This window comes from Mauremys mutica, chromosome 1, assembly GCF_020497125.1.
Source record: "Mauremys mutica isolate MM-2020 ecotype Southern chromosome 1, ASM2049712v1, whole genome shotgun sequence".
NCBI classification, from domain to species: Eukaryota; Metazoa; Chordata; order Testudines; family Geoemydidae; genus Mauremys; species Mauremys mutica.
The window spans coordinates 269,736,911-269,752,807 of record NC_059072.1 but is presented as its reverse complement, the minus strand read 5'-3'; the positions used below and the strand labels follow the sequence as shown (position 1 = coordinate 269,752,807).

At 44.5% G+C, this 15,897-nt stretch overlaps 1 protein-coding gene across 3 annotated transcripts in view; it reads left to right on the top strand.

Moving 5' to 3' along the window:
- The window catches only part of GPC6 (glypican 6), a 1,140,547-nt gene that overhangs the window by 797,767 nt on the left and 326,883 nt on the right, over positions 1-15,897 (top strand). The gene's annotated exons all lie outside the window — the stretch shown is intronic.

Here is a 15,897-nt window from a genome sequence, read left to right as displayed (position 1 = left end):
TGGCACCATGTCACCTTTGTTGGTCAGTGACTCTTGGGGCATTTCTGGTGGTGTTGTGCACCACTGGGGTGGTCTTTTTGGGGTCTGGTGGTATTATGGCTGCACTGGTGGTCAGCTGTTGGCACTGTGGATGCAGACCGGCACCAACCGAAATGGAATTGACTTGTTTTTGGCAGCTTGAGCTTGTTTTGAAAGGCAGTGTAGCTTTATTATTTTGTGAGACTTGGCAACCTTCCAGCGCTCCTGCCCCCAAATTGGCCTGAGCCCGTGTGGTAATCCGCAACTGATTGGAGGAGATATTTTGTGCTAAGATATCAGAGCAAACTCCTGCTCTTCTGAAAAGTTCCATGTGAAGCAGAAATAACCTTTTTTTAAAAAAAGATAAACCGTGAAAGGACACAACGGCTCATCTGACTGCATAGATTTAAACCTGTAGTTCCAGGGGATCTAGAATTTTCCAATCCTGTCATCTATGTTGCTAAGTTTAACTGTGATGTGATGTCACGTCACTTATTTTACATCCTACAGTTGAATTTAATAAGTAGGCATTAATAAAGGAGCAAAATGAGTGAAGGCGAGGAAAACAACAATATATTTAAAACATACATTATATAAATAAATAGGTTGATTTTTACCAAGATGTTTTGAACATCTCCCTTCCCTTTGTTATTTATAACTACACTTCTATTTTATTAGTCTGTATTGCCCAACATGAATATTACCAATGTGTTCATTTAATGGGAGTGTTGAAAAAGAGAATATGTGTAAAGAAATAAAAAGGCAAGAAAAATCTTCCCTGGTGATCAGAGAGCTTAGAAAGTTTATGAAGGGAATGTATTATAACTTAGAAGTGATCACCACATGTATAAATGAAGCTGGTGGAAACATCATTTCAAGGAAAGAAATTGCTGGCTATGTGAGGAGAGATTATATGCTCAATAATGATCTAAACTGAAATTAAAATTGAAGGACTTACAGTAGCATTCAGATATAGAAAAATCAAATTGATATCTGCTAGCTGTGCCTGGAGATTTAGAAGCCAGTGGAGATCCACTGTTGTAAAGCTGGTGGGAAAAAGAAATATACGAAGAGTATATACAATTATTTAACAAAGCAGAATCAGCAACATGAAACCAGAGCAGGAATCCCGGTTTACTTCCATTCACAACCTGATTCCTTTCTCTTCCTCTCAGAATCTCTCACCCTCCCTTCCAGGATCTACCATCTCCCTCTGACTTTGTCACCTTGGTCTTTCCCTCTGTTCCTCACAGCTTTACTTCACCATTGAATGATGTGATGATGTTCGTCCATTGTTGTCGATGAAGACCTCAACAACTCATTCGTTCGATGACCGGGCTCTGTGCGTCCAAAGATGACTGATCAGTCCGATTCGGGCTTGGAACGTCCTGTCACACATCGGACAGACATGTGATGGCACTGTCGATGTACGGGCAGCTCTGGACTTGCGCAGCTCACGCTTTCTTTCAGCCTCAGCAGTATGCCTCACCTCAGAGGTATTACTGCCTGTGTGAATGAGGCTGCGCCATGCTGGACGGTTCAGAGCGAGGGTTTCCCATGTGGCGGTGTTGATCTCGAGGGACTTCAGAGAAGTCTGCAGCGTGTCCTTGAACCGCTTCTTTTGTCCTCTATGGGAGCGCTTTCCCTGGGTGAGTTCTCCGTAGAAGAGCTGTTTAGGAATGCGCTCGTCTGACATTCTCACGACATGTCCGGCCCATCTGGTCTGGGCTCTCATCAGCAGTGTGTGAACTGACGGCAGACTGGCTCTGGTAAGGACTTCAGTATCGGGCACTTTGTCCTGCCATCTAATTTTTAGAAGCTTTCGCAGACAGGAAATGTGGAAGTGATTTGAGCCTTTGTGCATGACTCCGATAGACAGTCCATGTCTCACAGGCGTACAGCACAGTTGGAAGCACCACTGCTCGGTAGACCTTCAGCTTCATTGGTAGGCTGATCCCTCAACGTTCCCAGACGTTGGAGCGCAATTGGCCAAATGCAGAGCTGGCTTTAGCAATTCTGCAGTTTACTTCATCATCGATTGACACTGCTCGGGAAAGGGTACTGCCCAGGTACGTGAAGTGGTCCACTGCCTGAAGTCTCTGTCCATTTACAGTGATGGATGGTTCTGAGTACGGAGCGTGGGGAGCTGGCTGGTGCATGACCTCAGTCTTCCTGATGTTAATGGTGAGTCCGAAGTTGTTGCATGCATATGAAAACTTGTCCATACTGGCTTGCATTTCTGGCTCTGTACTAGCATTCAGAGCACAATCATCGGCAAAGAGAAAGTCTCAAAGTACAGTTTCCTTCACCTTGGTGATAGCACGCAGTCGCCTCAGATTAAATAGTTTCCCGTCAGTTCTGTACTTCAGGCCTACTCCTTCAGTGCAGTGTTGAAAGGCATCAGTCAGAATGGCAGAGAATATCATGCTGAACAAAGTGGATGCTAAAACACACCCTTGCTTGACGCCGTTGGTGACTGGGAAGGCCTCAGATGTTTAACCGTCATCCAGGACACGAGCCATCATACCGTGATGAAATTGATGTACCATTCGTATGAATCTGTCTGGACAGCCGAATTTCAACATGATCCTCCACAGGCCCTGGCGACTGACAGAGTCAAACGCTTTCGTGAGGTCCACAAAAGTTGTGTAGAGTTCACGATTCTGCTCTTGACATTTCTCCTGTAGCTGACGCGCAGCGAAGATCATGTCAATAGTCCCACGTCTCTTGCGGAAGCCGCACTGTGATTCTGGCAGTAAGCCCTGCTCCAGGTGAATGATCAAGCGGTTCAACAGAACCCGTGCAAGAACTTTCCCCGCTGTAGAGAGCAGCGAGATTCCACGGTGGTTGTCGCATACCTGGCGATTGCCCTTCCTCTTATAGAGGTGCAAGATGGATGCATCTCTAAATTCCTGCGGAATGGATCCCTGCTTCCAGAAGGACTGAAATAGCTCAGTGAGTTTCCATAGCAGCACGGGTCCACCGACTTTGTACACCTCTGCTGGTATGGCATCTGACCCTGGGGCTTTGCCACTTGACAGCTGGTTGATGGCTTTCTTCACTTTGTCCTCTTCTGGTGAAGCATCCATGGAATCATTGACTGCAACCTGGGGCATCTTGTCAATGGCCTCATCATTGATGACTGAGGGGCAGTTGAGAACTGCTTCAAAATGTTCAGCCCATCTCTGGAGAATCTGCGTCTTCTCTGTAAGGAGCACAGTGCCACCAGAGTTCAGGAGGGGAAAGCTCCCAGAAGACTGTGGACCATAGAGTGTGTTGAGGGCTTCATAGAACTGCTTATAGTCGTTCCTGTCCGCGTACGCCTGTATTTCATCTGCTTTGGCGCTCAGCCACAAGTCCCGCATTTTGCGCAATCAGTTCTGTACTGTTCTGTGAGCGTTGATAAAGGAGGTCTTCTTTGCCGCTGAGGATGGGTCGTTTTGATATGCACGATGCAGGCAGTGCTTCTCAGCAAGTAAGGCCTGGATTTCTGCATCATTTTCGTCAAACCAGTCTTGCCGCCTGCGTGTGGAGGGCCCCAATTCCTTTGATCCAGCTGTATGGACAATGTTGCGGAATCGCTCCCAGGCTCTCAGCGTCATCCTCAATACGAAGATCAGCAAGTCTTCCGCTAGATTTTCAGTGATGCGGCTGTTCTTCAGCTTCGACACGTTGATCCTTTTGAGAGCCTTACACCCTTGTGGTCGTCTCTTCGGCATGATACGGAGCTTCATTTTGGATACTATGAGCCTGTGATCCGTTCAACAGTCAGTGCCGCACATAGCTTTTGTAACCCTGGCATCTTGTCTGTCCCTTCTCCTGATGATGACATAGTCGATCAGATGCCAGTGCTTGGAATGGGGATGCATCCACGAAGTCCTGTTATGGGTAGGGAGGCGGAAGAGTGTATTGGTGATAAGAAGGTCATGTGCTGCACAAGTTTTCAGCAGTAACAGGCCATTGCTGTTACATTTTCCCACTCCATTTTTCCCGATGACTCCTTCCCAGGCTGCGGCATCGCATCCGACTCTTGCGTTAAAATCGCCAAGCAGGATCAGCTTGTCTGTGCAGTGCACTGATGATAGCAGAGCATCTAGTCCTTCATAGAATTTATCCTTCACATCCTCTGGGTTGATCATTGTGGGAGCGTATGCGCTGATCAAAGTAGCTTGTTTTCCTTTTTGAAGTGGAAGCTGAATTGTCATGAGTCTGTCATTCACACCCTTGGGGGGACTGGCAAGTTTCCGAACAAGATGATTCTTGATGGCGAAGCCGACTCCAGATTCGCGATGCTCATCACTGCTGCAGCCACTCCAGAAGAATGTATAGCCTCCGCCTGACTCGGACCAGCCGTCCTTCATTAGCAAGATGAGTTTCGCTAAGGGCTGCAATGTCAATGTTGTAGCGTGCGAGCTCTTTGGCGACAAGTGCTGTTCTTCTCTCCGGTCTGTCTGCTGTGATGTTGTTCAGTAGCGTGCGCACATTCCATGTGCCGATGCTGATTGGTGTCACTCTAAGTTTTGTTTTTGTTCGACCGCTTTTGTGGGATCCCCGGCAGCCGCAGTATGCTGGCCAGGGTAAGGTGAAGCAGGCAATGTTTAGGGCACCTTTTCTAGCCCCCTCCTCATTCTACGGAGGTGAGCAGTGCAATCCTGAATAGGGCTGCTCAGTCGCTCAAGAAGATGCCGAGCTACATTGCTGCTTCGGTCAGTGAGGAACGACCATTATACCTGAGCCGCCTGTGTGCATGTCCACGGCTACAGCTCCCAGTGAATCCACACCTGCTGCTTCGTCACTCGCCCATCGCCACAGGACTTGATATGATATATGATGTCAAGACTTGCACGTGAATTGGATTAAAGTGAGGGAGAGTTGCGCAACGTCAACCTTACTCTCTCTTCCCAGTTCCTATCTGTATCCAGTGGCAGGACAAGAGTTGAGATGGCTGGAGATATGGCAGGGCGCAGTGGATGACCAGGACGCCTACGTGTCTTGTTGTGCTCTTGAGCGTTCCACAACGCTTGCTGTCACCGCCTTCCTGACCGTTGAACCAGGTTTCCTCAGTCAGCCGGATCCAGCCTTCGCATGCAATGGGTAGACAGGCCCTAACTCATCGGGGGTCTCAGAATGATGTAGTGATACAAAGGCCTTCCTGGCAAAGGTCTTCTGTCCTTAGCAAACAATTTTCATCACAGACCTGACAAACTCACTACATGAAATACTTTGCTTTCAGGGTACTTGTCCATGAACTGTAATATATAAGGTCTCTACTGAAAGCTTGCAACTTACCAATGTTCATAATCATGATGTGATGTATATATGGGAAACATTTAAGGAGTAATGTAACTATAATGATGTGTATTCTCTTATGGTCTTAAGATCAAAAGGAGTCACCTGGGAATGATACTACTCGGTGATGGCCTATTCATGCAGGAGGGAGTTGCTATCCCTCTCTGGTTAGTGGGTGACATAATGCACAGTTCAATTGTCTACCATTGACCCCTTCACAGAATAGTCAATGGAAAACCACCAGAGACAACTGCAGACAATCAAAACCACTTGGAGGTTAAAAAAAAGAACACTACAGCTGACAGAGGATGGATGCATAAGGAATATTTATGAATGTATAAATAAAGAAAAAAGACTGTTTCAGTATAGCACAGAGTGGGGAAAGGCACTCTGGATCCATGTGTTGAGGAGACCTCTTGTTGAGCAGAGAGGGTTTTTCATTAAAAATCAGATCCTGGTTTCTGTGAAGCCAGATAGCTCTGCAAAAGACTGAATTTTGGGAAGAAAACCTACTTTATTAGATAGGAAAGGTAATTATTAATAAGTGTAGGCCCTGGTTTGTGTTCTGTGGGGTTTTTTTGGATTGTAGTCATTTGTTTCCATCTCTTTGTCTTGTTTTTAGAGGAATCTTTCTATTCTTTCTTAAATAAACTTATTTTTTATTATAAGTGTACATAAGTGCTATGCACCATACAGGGGTGGTAAAATTGGTAAACTGGAGTACACTGCACCTTTGGTTTAAAGAATCTGGGAGGATCTGGGATTTCTGTGTGTACCCAGTGTTAGGGGCTGGTTGTCACAGGGGAATGCTTCTAAGGGACTCAAAGATTTGGGTGCACTTTTTGTTAACTGCAAGGCAAAAACAAGGCTATCATAGCCCGGAGGAGATTGTTTGAGTGGCTGAAAGGCTGCTGGTGATTATAAAGGAGCTAACATCCAGTTACCACAAGCATGACTCCCTCATTCTGGAAGTAGGGAGTAACAAGTGACTTCCAGTCATGGGTACCCTGAAAATTGTCACATAGGCATCTTATTTCAGTTACATAGATACGTAAACCACAATGAGGAGCTCTATGTTGCCTCCTCAAATCATACCCTTGTGCTAAAGAAAAAGAGCATCTGGAACCCTTTCCCACAATGTTCATTTCCTGGGGTTTTCCCACCCTTGAATCTAACCCATTTTTTGTTAACAGTTCCTGTTTTCTTAGTCTATCTCCTTTTTGAACCATAGATACAATTTTTAAAAGACCCCAAGTCATTTGGAAATTACATGACATTGAAAGTGAATAGGATAGACATTTTTGAAAATGTCCCTGTGATGGGTTCAGTCACAGAGACCCCTTGGGACTGCCACTTGATGTGCTGAGACTACCTCTGAGCCCATTTTCTCTGCCAGTTTGGGCCTCCAAAGAACCCTGCTTTCTTGAGACAGACACTGGAACCAGTCTGCTCCAACACAGATTCAGGGTCTGAACCACGCACCCCAAAGCTGCAGAATTAACTGAAAACAGCTTAAGAAATGCTCCTATCTCTAGCACTCAGATACCCACTTCCCAATGGGATCTAAACCCCACATAAATCCGTTTCACTCTTTATAAAGCTTATACGGGGTAAACTCATAAATTGTCCACCCTCTATAACACTGATCAAGAGAAATGCACAGCTCTTTGCTCCCCTGGGTATTAGTCACTAACTCTGGGTTCAATTATAAGCAAAAGTGATTTTATTAAATATAAAAAGTAGGATTTAAGTGGTTCCAAGTAATAACAGACAGAACAAAGTAAGTTACCAAGCAAAATAAAACAAAAACATGCAAGTCTAAGCCTAATACAGTATGAAACTTAATTCAAGTAAATCTCATACTCAGATGTTCCAATAAGCTTCTTTCACAGACTAGACTCCTTCCTAGTCTAGGCCCAATCCTTTTCAGACCAGTGTTGTGGTTTATGACCTGGGTCTAGCAATCACTCACACACCTGTACTTACAGTTCTTTGTCCCAGTTTCTTTCAGGCATTTCTTTGGGGTGGAGAGACCACCTCTTGAGCCATCTGAAGACAAAATGGAGAGGCTTTCAGGGCCTTTTATATTCTCTCTCTTGTGGGCAGAAACCCCTTTGTTTTCTCTGCAGAGTGACAGCAACAAAATGGAGTTTGTAGCCACCTGGGCAAGTCACATGTCCATGAATGATTCAGCTTTTTGCAGGCCAACGCCATTGTTTACATGTTAGTTTGAACGTTCTCAGGAAAGCTCAGATGTGGATTGGCTTCTCCCAAAGTTCATTGTCAGTTAAGTGTTTCTTGGTTGGGCACTTACTGAGAGTAGTCCTTTCTGAAGAAGCTGACCAAATGCTTCACTGAGGCTACTGTGATACAGTATGGCCAGAGGGCAGCAGGAGAGGGTTAGAAGGGAGCCTTATTCCCTGTAAGGGGAAGAAAGTTTGCTATAGATTAACTAGAGCACCTGAAGCCAATTAGAGCACTTGCAGTCAGTCACATGATAAAACCCCCCTGCTTCAATCAGACAGTGTGGGAGTAGGAGCAGAAAGGATTGGTGTTGGAGCAGAGAACAGTTTGGAGAAGTGCTGCGGTGGGCTAAGAAGTCCTAGACCTAGGTAAGGGGCACCTGCACCTTGTGCAGAGGGAGGGCAGGAAGCCCCCCACAAGCTGAAGGGCAGGAGAGGGAAGTAGCCCAGGGGAAGGAACCGTCAGTTCAAGTGGTTCACCACTATCCTCAGGGCCCCTTGGCTGGGACCTGGAGTAGAGGGCTGGCCCAGGTCCCTCCCTCTCCACTCCCCTCCTCTAGGACACTAGTGGGGCAATTAATATTCAATTTAGGGGCAAGAAATGGTGCCCTCAACCCCCCCCCAAAAGAAGAGAAAGTGCAAGACCCATCATAATAGTGCTGGCAATTTGCCACACTAAGAATCAAACACATTGAGATACAAGTACCTAGCCAATATTCATAACTTCAAATACAAAAATGATACACACATATAGACAGCTTAATCATAACCAGCAAATTACAGCCTTTCTGTAGATACCTTACTTGAACTCCTTTGTACAAGATTTGGTGCAACTATAGGACCTTGGTTGCAACAATGATCTATACAGTGACAGTTCATGTCAATAATATCACAGTTCCCCCCCCCATGTTAGAAAATGTCTTGACTAATACAGTGTTAGTCAGCATTTTCCCCTTAGTTTTAGCGTGGACAGTAATGTTATCTAATCATTATTAAAACCCTAGTTTATACATCCTCTGCTATCTGTGAGACAGATTAACAATTTTAATAATGCTGAATATATTACTAAAAATAATCTATTAGAAATGTTGGGAAGACTTAGCCACATAGTAAAGGATTTCTTCTCTTGAGGCAGAGAAAAAATAAAAATGTTAATAAGTTGTCCAGATATACCTTAACTCTGTCAAATCTACAGTCCAATATAACATGACACTAAGGTCCCATGCACAACATTTCAGTGTATCATCTAACTAGTACATTATTATTTAACCCTTTGAATAAATTTTGTACAATTTTTTATCATGCCATAGGATGAAATTCTGTCTTAGTTACCCTGGTATAAATCCACATTGACTTCAGACAGCAGGATAAGTGAGACTTAAATCTGGCACTATGTGAACTAACTGTTGATCCTGAAGAAACTAGGGAAATTTGGTCTAGATAAAATTGCTTTAAAGTGGGTGCATAACTGATTGAAATACCATATTAAAAAAGCAGTTATCAATGGTTCTCTGTCAAACTGAAAGGATGTATCCAGTGGTGTCCTGCAAGGGTCTCTGCTGGGTCTGGTACTATTCAATATTTTCATTAATGTCTGGATAATGGAGTGGAGAGTATGTTCATAAAATTTTTGGATGACACTAAGCTGCAGTGGGGGAAGGGGGAGGATTGAAAGCACTCTGGAGGACAGGATTAGAATTCAAAATGACCTTGACTAATCAGAGAATTTGTCTGAAATCAACAAGATGAAATTCAATAAAGACAAGTGCACAGTACTACACTTATGAAGGAAATGATAAATACACAAATACAAAATCGGGACTAACTGGCTAGGCAGTAATACTTCTGTAAAGTATCTCAGGTCTTAGTGGATCACATATTGACTGTCAGCCAACAATGTGGTGCAGTTGCAAAAAAAACCCACTAACATCATTCTGGGGTGCTGTGACATACCAGGGTACAATCCAGACTAATGAGCACCTGTGTCACCACTGCCCTACGACCTTGGTGCCTTACAATGCCTTGCTGAAGTATTTCCCACCTGGGCCGCTCACAAACAGCCTTTCAGCATGCAAGCCACCAGGGCCGGCTTTAGGAACTGCAGGGCCTGATTCGAATACCCGACCCCGATCTGGATCTTTGATGGCACTTCGGCGCTGGGTCCTTCACTCGCTCTGGGTCTTCTGTGGCACTGAAGGACCCGCCGCCAAAGACTTGGAGTGAGTGAAGGACCCGCTGCCAAAATGCCACCAAAGATCTGGACCGCCGCCGGGTGAGTAAAAATGAAAAAGTTAGGTGCTCTTCTTTAGGGCACGGGGCTCTCTTAGGCGTGGACATGGGGCCCAATTTGGAGGAATCGGGGGAATTGGCCTAAAGCCGGCCCTACAAGCCACACCATGAGTGTCTGGTGTAACTACAGCCTGCCAGCCACACTTGGATTACACTCTGGCTCTCACTAGCCTTGCTTATATGGCAGAGTGATCCCAACATGCACCCAGTCTTCGATTTCCCCCCCGAAATATGTCATGTACTCTGATGTCTCCTGGACAATACAAGCTATATTAGGTCCATTATTTTTAAAGGAATAATATGCACACCACTTGTCTCCCCAAATGGAGTTTCCCAGACACTTCAATTTAAACACACTTGATTAGATAAAGCAGCAAAACAAATGTATTCAAGACAAAGAGAGAGATTTTAAGTAAGTATATATATGGAGATATACCTATCTCATAGAGCTGGAAAGGACCCTGAAAGGTCATGGAGTCCAGCCCCCTGCCTTCACTAGCAGGACAAAGTACTGATTTTGTCTCAGATCCCTAAGTGGCCTCCTCAACGATTGAACTCACAACCCTGGGTTTAGCAGGCTAATGCTCAAAACACTGAGCTATCCCTCCGCCCTAAAGTACAAGCAACAAATCATAAAAATCAGACATGGTTACAAGAAAAATAAAGATGAAAATGATACTGATGCCTAATTTAACAAACCGTTACATTCAAAGCAAAGTTTTCTCACCACATGCTTTCAGCAGTCTTACTTACTGAACTTCTTAGGTCAGCACCCCTTTCCCCCAAGTCCAACAAATGCTTCCTTTGTTGCTTCATGTGCAGAGAATGTGATGGGCAGGAGGAGGGGGGGGGTGCCGACTGCTTCTCCCTCCTTTTTATAGTTTTAGTCCCTCTCTTGAAAAATATTTCTAGCTGGGCACCAGGATACAAAGAGTCTATGTGAAAGGATGTTCCCTGCTGGCTTTTCCTCACCTTTTTGTGCTCCCTTTTTTCCCCTTCCTGTTTGATGACTCTGTTTACTGCTTAAATGCAAATTAAGCAGAGCACACATTCCTTTGTTTAGGACAGATCTGTTCGCCAACCTCAATTTGGGCAAAGCTGTGGTTTGGAACATGAGTTAACACCATACAGGGAAATATTACAACTTTACATAAAATTTTGCCACACATTTTACCTGGACAATACTGAGTGATACCTTACAAGGCATACTTTATACAAAGATTATTACAATAGGGATGCATTCTGTCACAGGTGTATTAACAGGCATGTCAAATGTAAAACATGGCAATGCCCAGTCTACTTGGCACTCGTGAGGCCTCAGTTAGTGTATTGTGTCCAATTCCGGTTGCCACGCTTTAGGAAAGATGTGGACACATTGGAGAGAGTCCAGAGGACAAAGCTACAAAGATGATAAAAGGTTAAGAAAATCTGACCTACAAGGAAGGGTTAAAAAAACTTGGGTATGTTTAGTCTTGAAAAAAAAAAAAGTCTATGAGGGAACCTGGTAACAGTCTTCAAATATGTTAAAGGTAGTTATAAAAAGGACATTGATCAATTGTTCTGTATGTCTTCCAAAAATAGGACAAGAGATAAAGGGCTTAATCTGCAGAAAAGGAAATTTAGTTTGGACATTAGGAAAACCTTTCTAACTTTAAGCGTAGTTAAGTTTTAGAAAAGGTTTCCAAGGGAGGTTTGGGAATCCCCATCACTGGAGCTTTGACAAACACGTCAGAGATGGTCTAGGTCAGGGGTAGTCAATTATGTTTTGTCAAGGTCTGAATTTCTTGGTCAAGATATAGTCAAGGTCCAGACTCCAGAGAAACATTGTTCACACCACAAGTGCCCCTGTTCAACAGACACACACAATGCAGTAATGCATTAAATGAAAAATAAAATCAAACCACTGTATAACCTGAAAATAACCTCCAAGAAAGATGTAATAAATCTGAGACTGTGAGATAGTATGTAGATAAAATGTCAAATAGATGCAAATATTAGCATTAAAACACTTTCAGACAATTGTTTTTAAGTTTTGAATGATTTGAATAATAACTTTGTTTTTGTCAAATCAAATGATTGTAGGCATATAACCTCCCAATTGACACCCCCCAACACACAAATTTCCCAATCACCTGCCAGCTCCCTGCCCAGAGAGTAGGGTGACCATATTTCCCTAAACTGAAAATGTTGCTGCTCGCCCCCTGAAAATTCCTCCAATGCAGGGTGTGTGAGAGAGTACTTTTGAGCTCAGAGCAAGGAGGTGAAGCTACTGGATATGATCCAGCTAATGGTGTCCCTTTGGGTGCTGGGATAGCAAAGGGGAAGGAAGGAGGCTCTGGATAGTGGGATGGACCAAGGAGACTCCAGATAGCAGCCCTGGAGAGATGGGGGGAGGCTGAGATGTGACAGAATCAGGTGACTGCAGGTGGATTGGGGAGGAAAAGAGGCTGTTTGGGGGTGTGTGGAGAGGGCTCTGGGCACTGGCCCCAAGGACAGGAGGCTGGGATGAGAGGCTCTGGGGACCACTCGGGGGCAGGGGGCACGAGGCTGGGGCGGGTGCCGCACTCAGTGCCCCGGCACGAGGGGATGCTGCAGGACCATTTCAGATACTTGCCAGCCAGGTTGCCCAGGGCCCATGAATTGCGAGTCCATGGCCCAGCTGGCCCTACCATCTCCATGGAAAGTAGAGAAGAATTTGAATTAGGGCTCCTACAGCACTACGCTCTGATTGGGCTGCAGAGTGAGCAAGTGACACCCCGTCGCTCCCTGATTGGGGGGAGCAAGGCATAGTGGAGACACATTAGGCTGCCCACAGGGTGTGTGTGGAGATGTCCTCCCCCGAAATGTCACTGCTCAGCCCCGCCCCCATCCCTGCACAAGCAGCCACTGTGGGATAAGACTGTGCCCTGCAGTCTGGCTCAGCCACCTGCCCCTGCTGGAAGGTCCCTGCGTTGGTGAGTGGGCACGGCTCAAAGCTTGGCTCAGCTTCTGCTTCCGCAGTCCATTGAAAAGCGTCTGGCAGTCCGGATTTGGCTCGCGGTCTGCCTATTGACTACCCCGATCTAGTATACTTGGTCCTACCTCAGCGCCAGGGTCTGGCCTAGATGACCCTTCCAGCCCTACAATTCTGTGAGTCTCTGATTAAGAATGTGATGAGACATTGGGGGCTCAGCTAAAATTCTAGCAGGTAAAAGAACAGTGAGAAGTACCTTCCGTATTACTCTATGATGAATTTTGGTGATCATGGGTTAGAAAAGAGAAAAAGGAACTGCAAAATGCTACCCACAGGCGACCAGGATGGTGAGGCTTTTTGACAGGGCCTTTCTTCTCACAGTTAGAAAACATAGTATAAATATGGATCTGAGGTACAAACCCTCCTGCTTCTGGGCATGAGACAAGAATGAACTAACTAATGATGTTAGGAAGAAACCTACCCTATAGGCAGATAATTTTCCATCATGAGGTTGTTTTTTTACACCTTTCTCTGAAGCATCTAATACTACTGAAGACAGGGTACTGTGCTAGATGGACCACTGACCTGGAAAAGTTAGGACATTTCTTATATTCCTACGTGCAATGTCACAAATCTATGGGAGCCAGCAAGTGAAACTATATTTTAAAGCCAATGGAGGACAAAACTTTAAAGTTATGGAAGGCATTGACCTAGAAGGGAAATGGGCCACACTCCAGTGAATTGAAGCCTTAAATATTCATTGTGACATGAATCTGAACCAAAGTGTCAGAAGTGCTAAACTAGTGGACAGATCTACCACAGGTATTTCTGAGACTCTCCAACAGACCAGTGAGTAGTTCTTATTAAGCCTACTATAGATTTGTGGATGTCTGAATGATTGTTGAAGCAGTAAAAACATCAACTCCTTACACATGACTACATAAAGAAATATTGTGGGCATTAAACCAAAGCTTCTCTCATCCTCTGGGGTGTCTGCTCTTGCAGACATACCAGTGTTGACTAAGATTTTACAGCACCAAGTGTATGTGCAGAAATTATCAAAAAGGAAGCCTTAGGCTGAAACAATTTAGAGGATATTGTCTGAGTCTAGAAAATTTACTCATGAGAGCAGGTAATGCCTGATTTGCAGAGATTGATTGATTAGTTGGTACATCAAAGGGGTTTTACAAATCTTGAAAGGTCCTGAGAAATTATTCAGGATATAATTGGTATACACACAGGGGCGGCTCTATGTTTTTTGCTGCCCCAAGCACGGCAGTCAGGCGGCTTTGGTGGCATGCCAGCTGGTCACACAGATTCGGCGGCCTTTCTGCAGGTGATCTGCCAGTCCTGCGCCTTTGGCATACCCGCCGCCGAAGCCACGGGACCGGCGGACCTCCCGGAGGCATTCCGCCAAAGTCTGCCTGACTGCCACACTCACGGCGACTGGGACGCTGCCCCCCCCACAGCTTGCTGCCCCAGGCATGCGCTTGATGCACTGATGCCTGGAGCCACCCCTGTATACACAAGCAGATTTCTCAACTGCCAGTTCTTAAAACTAGCCCCAGGAAAGATGGGAAAACAAATCCAGTTCCATGCTGAAATAGGCCCTTTTCTTACTTACAAACTGTGTTCAAAATTATGTTTCAAGAGGATAATTGTACTTTGCACTTCTTTAAGACAGTTCCTCTGGGATCTCAAAGCTCCTTACAAATATTTATGAGTGAAGCCTCATGATTAATAATTTAGAATATTGCCATATTTAGTCTGGGAAACTGAACTAAAGAGTTGTTCAGGGCTTGGACCTGAGAAGTGCTGAAACACTTCCCCGTCTGCTCAAATATCTCCTCCAACCAGCCTCTTCAGTAAGGGGTACTGAACATGGCTTAAATTCTCCCCGAGTGTTTCCCAGAGCCCTGGGGCTCGGGGCTTTAGCCCAGTGGGGCGTGCTGGGGCTCCTGCAGGTTTGAAAATATTTACTCGAGCTCTGCTCCGATTGGCTCCAGATAAATTTAAGCCCTGGTACTGAGTAATCACTTGGGTGGTGGAGAAACCAAATCAGTTTCTGGGAAGCCTTTAACATACTTGAACTGGCACTAACAATAATAATCAATCATTCTTATCAGAGCTGGTGAGAACATTTTTAAATAAATGAAAATATGTTCAAAATGTTTCATTTTGATGAAGTCTTCATTGAAACATGTTGATGAATACATTCCAAGGACAAAAGAGGCCATTGTAATCATCCAGTCTAACCTCCTGTAGAACACAGGCCATTAATCTTCCCCCAAATAACTGTGAAGCCATATCTTTTAGAAAACCATCCAATCTTGCTTTAAAAATTGTCAGCGATAGAGACTCCACCATGACCCGTGGTAAATTGTTCTAATGGTTAATTACTCTCGCTGTTGATGATCTACACCTTATTTCCAGTCTGAATTTGTCTAGCTTCAACTTTCAGTCATTGGATCTGACGAGCTCATTATTATTATTATCATCAGTACCCATGTAGGTACTTATAGACTGTAATCAAGTCACATCTTAATCTTCTCTTTGTTAAACTAAATAGATTGAGCTCTTTGAGTCTATCAATATAAGGAATATTTTCTAATCTTTTAATCATTCTGATGGCTCTTCTCTGAACCCTCTCCAATTTATCAACATCCTTCGTGAATTGTGGGCACCTGAACTGGATACAGTATTCCAACAGAGGTTGTGATGCCAAATACAGAGGTAAAATCTTGTTACTCCTACTCAATAATCCCCTGTTTATGCATCCTCAGATGTTTATTCATTCACTCTTTTGGCCACAGTGGGAGCTCATGTTCAATTGATTACCCACCATGGACCCCAAATCTATTTCAGTGTCACTGATTCCCAGGATAGAGTCCCCCATTCCATAATTATGGCCTAAATTCTTTTTTCCTAGATATATACATTTACATTAGTTGTATTAAAATGCATATTGTTTGCTTATGCCCGGTTTACCACATGGCGCAGATAGCTTTGAATCCGGGAACTGTCTCTTCATTATTTACCACTTATCCAATTTTTACGTCATCTGTGACCTTTAATCAGTAATGATTTTATGTTTTCTTCCAGGTA